Consider the following 6,785-nt stretch of genomic DNA (forward strand, 5'->3'; position numbering starts at 1 on the left):
TTTATATGCCACTTTTGAAATTAGACAGATTCTGTCTATAGCTTCCATCTTTCACTACAGATGCACAGGAAAGGTACAGCGATGCAGCTGTTCAGTATTCAAATTGCATTGTCACTTTAGATCAGTAGCCCTACTTCACCTGTCTAAGGTAGGATAATTTAAATTTTCTCCCTCCTAGAAAAGGGAGCTTTTCAGCACCAAAATGAAGAAGCAGCCTTGGGAGTGTGGAAAATCAGTGCAGCCTTTTGCATTTGTATGGCTTATTCTTTCCTTAGTCTATACTGTTTGCCTTTTCGTTTATAACCTCTGAATAAGCTTAGTCATCCACTATAGATACAAGAGTGTCTTATGAATTCACTGAAAATAAGACAACAAGGCCAAGGTCTGAAATGAGCAAGCAGTCTCTCTCCTGCACAAGATACTAAGCATAAAACAATGCAGGCAACTATCTGCTGCTGTGCCTTGAGAACATCTGTAAAATCTCCATAGAGGGGCTTGTCATTCTCATAAACAGTATGAAAGCATCTTTTTACCACAGACATCTGACATTAGTAGGTTGGTCATCCTAGAAACCAGTCATGCAAGAGTCACAGCACCAAAACAAACAAAAAACCAACATGTTGCCTGTAGACCCTTTCAAAGGGGTATTAACTTGATCCACATGAACAAACCTACTCCTTTGCACCAAGGCTATAGCTAACTTTTTCCAGTCTAAGAAACAGCAGCTATAGTCCGGTTGGTATCCAGTGTCCTGCTTCAAGTTCTGTTTCAGCCTCAGGGGCAAGTCTGAGCAGTTCCCAGCAATTTCAGGAAAGCCAGGAACAGAGCTGTGAGGACAAACATCCTTGTTCAATGAACAAGGCAAGTGTTTTAAAACAAGACTTCTATTATAGGCACTATATGCAAATCTGTACTTTATGACAGTACTCAAAAATAGCATTCCTGTTCAGAAGACAGAAAAAACCATCTAAGCACAGGGGCCTGATTTCAAACAGAGGTAACTAACTAACTTCAGTCCTGTTATTCTGAACTGTCATTGATGGGATGAGAACATGGCTGGGTATATTAAACCTGGAAGATTTATGCTAACGATCCACTCTGACAGACTGACAAAAATCAATTCTGAAAATATTACCCTGGGAAAAAAAATCTCCAGCATTTTTTTCAGTTACAAAAAGTAACAGCTGATCCTCCCCTGAGGAAACCACGATAGCCTCCTACAGGTTATAAATGATGTAATTCAGACTGTGTGTGGGAAGCTGAAAACATTTGTCTTTTAGCACAATGTGTCTATTTTAAAGCTGTCACTGCAATATTATCTATAACCTTAATTAGCTGAGAAAGTTCTTCACCAGTTAATCTGCCACATTTACATGCAGTCTACACCCCCTTACCACGTACGTCCTCCACGTCAGCTTTCGGATACACCAGTGACGAAGCACACAACCTTGCACGAGGCAAAGCTCCTCTGCTGACCGCCCCTGCAGCGTGAGGGCCAAATGCTACAGGTAGTACTTGCTCAATCAGCTGAGCTACCTGTGAAAGTTATTCATGCAAGCTGCTTTTAACATGATTAATTTTCAGCTTTCTATATGAGCTTTTCACTGTACTTGCACTTCAGCTGTTACTACAATCTCTGTATGTTTAGTTAAAAGGGGATAGTTTTGATTTAATGCTCAGATTATCAAATGAAGATTCTTTATGTAATCTGCAATGTATGAAGCCATAAAACAGTATGACAGAGGCATGCCAACAGGTGATCCTTAGACAGAGCACTACCTATTTGTATCTTCAGGGAGCACCCTGCAAAAGTACAAGAGGGAAAGTAAAAAACTTTGTACAATACTGGTACAACATGGCAAAAGTACGATTCTCATACAGAGAACGTTACAGTCAGGATCCTTTAAAATTATCCTCTTAACTGCCTTCAGACAAATTACACAGTCCCGCCTTTCATTGCAAGTGGTGACAGAAGCACAACTTCCACATACAGATTAAGAGTTTATACCAAAACACAGACATCTTACTTTTAAAAGGGCTGTTACACAAATAGATGGAGCTTTTTACGCTTTGATGACTGAGCCCAGGGAGATGTACTGTCTGATGCACCTGAACTAGAATAGACAGTGGAGGACCTTGTGCTTGCACAAAACCACGACTTCTTGTTCTACAGATGTGAACATGACCGTTTTGCTTTTTATGAGCCTCTGACTTCCTGATGAGGCAGTTTATGTACCAAAGTATCAGCTAAATAGGTTTCTGTATTACACTAAAGCCTTCTCACATAGCATACTATATCATCTTGCAAAAAATGGGAGTTACAATTACATTTAAAGCCTTTTCTTTTGGTTTAGACAACACAAATATTTAACAGCTCTATGAGAAATTTCCCTTGGTATGATTTTGTTAGGTAACGATGACAGTTTCAAGGTATCTTGCTCTGCATCCTAAAAATGAGAAGCAACTAACACTTCTTATGAACAAGAAGGATTTATTACGCTTTGAATGTCCCTTCCTATTTTAGGTGGAAGGGCAGCCCGCAAACACACTGCCTGTTCTCAGATTGCCTTTCGACCACATCACTGAACTATCTTTCAACTTCTCACTGAAAAACAAGGCAACCGAGGCTTTTAGAAAAGAGACTGAAAACAATACAATGCTAAAAGGGAAAAGCCACAGCATGCAGAGCACTTACCAGTATCTTTTTGTCCTTTCAGTATTTCTACACAGTGGAGAAGAAAAGACACCCCTTCAATCTCGTTTAAAGCCAGACGAAATCCACCAACTTCTTCAAATCCCAGCAACTGCCAGACTGAGTGCCTCTGCTCTGTGTGCTTTTACTTAAGCCGTGGGTAGCGCATTCTGACTAAAGAGGGGCTGGCTCTGCCTTGCGTAAGCTAGGTAAACACCACCGCGCCACGCACCATTGGCTGGTGTCAGAGCCTGCATCCTGCTTGCTGCTCCATAAATTCATCCATCTCTGGCCCCAAAAAGGAAAAAAGGAAGTAGAGGGTGTGTTGAGAATGATCCTGCAGCCCAATTCCCCAGCTGCTCTATGGATGAGGTTCTTGGAGAAATGCCGATCTATTTCCTTCTCAGCTTCTCTTACATAACTGTACCCATGCATGCTATACCTTCTTTCTTTCTTTTTTTTTTTTTTTTTAAATTATCACTTATTAGCCCAGCTAGCTTTCCTCACCTCCCACACAAAAAGTGATTTCTTAATACAGTGAGCATTAAACCAGCAGAAACTCTTCAGGCATTGCTACCCCTGTTTTCACTAATGCTATAGAATTGGACATATGACACACCTGCAGGTACCACCTGTGTGTACTGGACTGCCATGGCCAACAATGCTATAACAGCTCATTCCTGTAGGATGCGTGTTTAGAAAGGCAAACCTGCATGTGCCAGACTGGGTTCTGAGCTCAGTTCTTATGCCACTAACATCGAAATCACTGCATCAAGACAGTGGGTGGGATAATTTAAATATCTGAGCCATAAAATGGTGATCAGGTTACCACAGCTTCCAAGTTACTGCCTCTTGGCATCGATCATGCAAATACTGAGGCTGCTGCAAGCATGATCTGATGCTGTAGCTCAACCTTTGTATCACGTTTTACATCACAGTTGTAGTGGGCCAAGGTATGCATGGTTACCCTGGCTCAAGCGATGCGTACTCGGGCTGACATTTGACAGCTCCAAATTCTACAGATGACTATTGATCTGATTTCTGCTGCTCCTTCCTCAGCTTGCCAGCAAAGCTTGTGTGTTGCAAGCACAACTTTATGGACTGATTTTCCTGATGTGACCATGTCTTTACAAGCTGGTTTAGTAGCTCAGTTGTTTTTCAGCTGGATCTATTTCCCAGTTCAGCTCACTGTACGGCTGTGCAGTTGTACCAGTAGAACCGAAGGTGGGAAGGGCAGGCATATTACTCAGCAGCACTCAAAGCTAAGCACTGTCAAATGAGCTTTTTGTTCATAATGCTGTAACACAGCATAAATTGCAACTCCACATAAGTCTACTTCACTGCTGAGAACAAGGTGAATGCATACCTGTTGTGTCTCTCCTTGAGCTGTACTCCACAGCCAACCTTCCCCCAAGTAATACTGTAAGGCTGTCCTGTTACAGGATCTTGTGACCTACCTGAAAAATTCAACTGCAGAACACCTTGCTGTAAGATATTCTGGATAATAAAACTGTACAGAGGCTCAAATACACTTTTTTCCCCCCTCTTATCATAGATTACTAAACACAAAGACACCATTTTGCTCTACAGAAGCAATTGAGTCACAACTGCTTAATGCTGAGAAATGCTTGGAGAAACATTGATGTACAGGTGCTCCCTCATTCCCACTCTTCTTCTGGCCACCAAGAATGGCCAGCTACTGAATACTGATTGGAGATGGTATGGCCATTATCACAGCTGTCAGATTAGTAATTAGTAACCAGTAAGGAGCTTAGGGAAAAAATCAAAACACAACACACAAACCTCAACTATGTTAACCCAAATAATTTTGCTAACCTGTTTGGGGGTTTATTCTGTAAAACCACGATACCAATGTAAGTGAGGGGATAGGAACTTTCTGAATCAATCTCATCAGTAAAGCCAGAGACTCATCAAGCCACATCTTGAGATTAAAGTTCAGCCTTCCTCCCTGCCAAAAATCAATGGCCTCACTCTACCGGCACATGAACCTAGCTTTTCCACTGGTAACTAGCAGAACCTGAAACCAGAACTGTTCACTGTGGTGGAAGAGTCGCCCAATCCCACCTCCCCCCCACCACCTTAAAGTATTTTATACTTCATCCTGGCCTACACAAGGTTGGCTGCTTCAGTACTTTTTAATCAGGGCCAAGGGAGGTTTGGGTTTTCGTTTGTTGGGTTTGTTGTTTGTTTTTTGTTGTTTTTTTTTTTTTCCTTTTAAACACCACCATCAGGACCGTATTAGTATCACTTAACACACAGATATGGCAACAAGAGTACAAAAGGTGCTCTGTATTCAGGTATTTAAGTGCAGTGATAAGTTACATTGGTATGACCGCTTCCAGGTTGCATTACTTTTCTCACACAAGCTGTAACACTTGAGTTGCACTATTTCAAAAGAGTTCAGTTTGAAAAGCAGAACATGGGGCTGGTTTGCTTCTAGAGCTCCTTTATTTTCTCATTTACAGATGCCACTGTCAGAGTCCAGGTTAATAAACCTGTGGATTACTTTATGCTGCAGAGACATAAAAAGTAACAGAGTGAGCAAATGCAGTTGGATATGCCTTCTGCTGCCCAACCCAGCTTGCCACAGATAACAATTCTTATCTCTACATCCCACTAACCTTCATATTACTGACCCACAGTATTCTGGAATGCAGTCTTCTGCTATCAGGCAAATGCACTACATAATCCCCTTTTCATAGCTAATCACGCTCCACCTTAAAGCAGGGCATTTTGGGGTTTATTTTGCCCCTAGATGCACTGCTACATGGCTGCCTCTGAACCCCACCCTACAGAGTTTGAAACACTTGGTTTCCCTGTCCGTGTTTAGTCACAGCCATGCTCTACTCATCTTTTCTTGTGTCGACATTGTCCCTTACTCTTATTAAGAGAAGGGTTTAATGATTCCCACCCCACACAAGAACCACGCTCTGCCTTGAGGACTGGAAGCAAAAGCCTCAAGCACCCTGTTGCTAGGCAAGCTATCTGACCTTCCCTAGGCAGAGATGCTGCCAACCATGCCAGGCTGAAAGAATGTAGCCCTAGATATCACTGCTAATTTCATGAAGCGATGCTTAACTGCAGGGGAGGTTCTTTTCCTTAAGTTGTTAAAGAAATAAAGGGCTGTATCGTCATGTTCTTCTATATGACTCATGAGCAGATGCTGTACAGTTTGATACAATTACATGATCTCTCATGACATTCAAAATGAGCTTTGAAGAGGAATGCATTTCTAGCTGTATCGGTTAAAAAGACAGCCTTGCAGATACAAGCAAAGGGGAATCCTATGTCCCCTAGCGTGCAGACGGACAAGCAGCATGAGTGGCACACTCTTCATCCTAGGCTTAACTTGACCAGTATATTACTGCTAAATTTCCAGATGGTCATTTTAAACATGTCTCTGTTGATCATTTTATTTAACAAAACAGGCAGGGAGTGGAATAAAAACCCCACACAGGATAAGTGCTTGAAATTGGCACACACAGCGTACAGAGGAAAGAAGACCAAAGAAAACACTGAGAAAAGGGAGAAAAAACATGGAAAAATAGGATCTGTAATGGTCCCAAGGCGAAGTATATTTGTACATTCAATAATGAAGTCTGAACATGCACTATACACCACCTTAACTCTGTTTCCCACAAAGTCAGTGGCTGGACTCTGATTGAAGCCCATGATACCTAAAAAAGACAAGTATTTCATGTGTTGGAGAGTGTAAATGCTGTTAGGGTTCCCAGAAGTCTATCCCCAGGTGCATGGGGGAAGAAGAAAGGAGGAGAGATTATTGACTTGCCAGCGCTATTAATCTCTCATTGCGTTATGTCACATGTAATCTCTACGCAAGGAGTTCCCATGTTATACAGTTAATAAAATTACAGTACAGTGTTTTAAGGAGATTATGGGGAGGAAAGTAGCCTGAAGCCAAGAACATGCTAATTAGGGTATACAATAGAAATGCTAATCAAATAATCTTGCAGGAAGAGGAGGAGGGAAGGAAATGACCTAATCCTTTGCACTACTGTGTGGTGCCTTGTGGCAAGAAGAAAATTCTTGTAAGGGCCGAGCAAACAAAGGT

The 6,785-nt window shown here is 41.8% G+C and overlaps 1 protein-coding gene across 1 annotated transcript in view; it reads right to left on the minus strand.

Moving 5' to 3' along the window:
- Positions 1 to 2,864, minus strand: part of PELI1 (pellino E3 ubiquitin protein ligase 1) — a 17,009-nt gene extending 14,145 nt beyond the window's left edge. The window contains exon 1 of the mRNA XM_010075281.1: positions 2,696 to 2,864. The gene's annotated coding sequence lies outside the window, so the exon portion shown is untranslated. The remainder of the gene's footprint in view (positions 1 to 2,695) is intronic.
- Between the last annotated feature and the right edge of the window lie 3,921 nt (positions 2,865 to 6,785).

Source organism: Pterocles gutturalis, unplaced genomic scaffold (genome assembly GCF_000699245.1).
Source record: "Pterocles gutturalis isolate BGI_N339 unplaced genomic scaffold, ASM69924v1 scaffold16427, whole genome shotgun sequence".
In the NCBI taxonomy this organism is placed as follows: domain Eukaryota; kingdom Metazoa; phylum Chordata; class Aves; order Pterocliformes; family Pteroclidae; genus Pterocles; species Pterocles gutturalis.